Here is a 2,389-nt window from a genome sequence, read left to right on the forward strand (position 1 = left end):
AGAATTGTCATGTTGGTCATTGTCCAACATAAGTGGTTAAGGCGTTTGGAATGTTGATGCTAGAGTGTTATGTGTGGTTGCCAGGGTGTTGCTAAGTGGTTTCTAAGGTGTTCAGAATGTTGATGCTAGAGTGTTATGTGTGGTTGCCAGGGTGTTGCTAAGTGGTTTCTAAGGTGTTTAGAATGTTGATGCTAGAGTGTTGTGATTTGCTGTGCATTGCTAAGAGGTGGTCAGAGTCTTTTTAATGCATGTAGTTGTTGTGTGGTTGCTAGGGTGTTGCTTACTGGTCCAAGTCAAAAGAGTCTTTGACTCCGGTTCCTCAATGTGTGTCTGTTGTACATTTTTCACCCATTTAATCTTTCAGCTGGTGAATATGGTGGGTCTGATCACTTAGTAACAGTGAATACTGAAGAAACAACCACTAGTTTCACAGAAGTGTGTGTTTGTGTCCTTTGAGTTCCATGGAAATGAATCCGTGTTGTTGATTCACAAAAGCCTGTAGACGATCAATATACACATTAGACACATATTAATTAATTAATTGATCTCTCTCTCTCTCTCTCTCTCTCTCTCTCTCTCTCTCTCTCTCTCTCTCTCTCTCTCTCTCTCTCTCCCTCTCTTTCTCCCTCTGGCCTAAATAAAAACTGTACATTTATGAATATGTATTTATTTGATCTAGGTTGATTTGAGTTATTTCAAGCAGAAAGACTTATAGACAGAAAGCGTTCTCATTTTGTGGTGCTGTAGATTTATTTGAGCACCTTCGGATCTTTTATGGCAGTAGGAATTCTCAGTAGGTAAAATGTTCTCAATACACATCTAGAGCCGTCATCTGCGTGAGATATTGCTCATAATCAGCTGTAATATCAGAAGTGTGCTGAGAGAGTTCAGTCTATTAGATTTACCCTGTGTTTCAACCAAGTGGGTGTATAATACGTGCTTGGAGAAAACCGGCTGTTAGCATTCACATTCATCTCACATTCAGGTACGTGATTTGAATTCTGCCTCTGGAACTACTATTAAATGACGTGATATGTTTAGTAATTAATATGCAAGTATGTTGGACCAATAACATTTCAGTGTGGGCGGAGCTAATCAGCACAATGAGACGAATAGAAATCAGGGGACTCATTTATGAAGACATGTATACATAGAATGATCCCAAATGTGAATTTATGACATTTTCCAAACTTTACTTATGAATTATTTATAAAATGTATAGACACAATGCACCTCTTGATGGAAATAACATCACAACATTTATTAAGAGGTGCACCAATTTTTGGTCAGGATCTGGTATTGACAATCCAATAGTCCAGCACTCTGTAAAGTCTCCTCCAGCACATCCCATGTTGCTCATTTAAAATGCATAATAGTATAAATTAATATTGTGATTGCCTGTTTTTCTTTACATTTTCAAAATCTATGTCAGATTCTTTTAATATGAGCGCAAAAAGTTCACATAAGAACATTTTCATATCAGTATCCGATCCGCGTTTTATAAGTGAGGGTTGAGAAAATGTCCTGTAACCTCTTGCTTGCTGTTGTAGAAACTGATTTGGATAAAAATTATTTACATATTTACAAATTATCATATTTACATGCAAATGTTTGCTTTTATTGTTTTGAATACTTGGAAATAGCATGAGGGATACACTAGACTAGAGAGATTCTTACAATATTCCTCTCCGTCTTCAGCCTCCAGACTATGACTTCCTCAAGGTTTCTGTGTTTGTTTCTGTCTGACCTCTGACCTTTGCTCATAGTTCAACAGGCTTTAGAATCTACCTGAGATTGCATGACCTGACCATAGACCTGGAGGTCGAAAAGCATTTCTGGTACTGAAACCACAGCATACAATGACTCAAATAATCACGAGGTCAAATGTGTGCCTTCTGACCGGTAACACACTGTAATATAGACTTGACACGTGTTGCCGAAGTGTGTGTGTGTTTAAATATTGGTTTAACAGCTCTGTACGTGGTATCCTTACAGTAATTTCCTCACTGTTGTAGGATTGAAAATAATCCAAGATATTTGAAATGAACAAAGACATTTGCTTTACTGTTTTCCACCCCCTCTTTCCCCAATGACCATTTGGAGTCCCTAAAGGCTCAGAGGGACTGATAGTGATCGAGGCCTGTAGGCCAAGATGTGTGTACTTCGGGGGTCTATGAATTGTCAAGTCAAGTATATTTGTATAGCGCTTTTCACAATACAGATTGTATCAAAGCAGCTTCACAGTATTAAATTAAAATAATACAACAAGGTTTGTTTCTAGTGGAATTTATTGATTGATAAAATCAAATTAAATATCCCCAGAATATCCCCAACTGAGCAAGCCAAAGGCAACAGTGGCAAGGAACCGAAAAACTCCATCAAGTGACCT

Source organism: Rutilus rutilus, assembly GCF_951802725.1.
Source record: "Rutilus rutilus genome assembly, chromosome: 14".
Lineage (NCBI taxonomy): Eukaryota > Metazoa > Chordata > Actinopteri > Cypriniformes > Leuciscidae > Rutilus > Rutilus rutilus.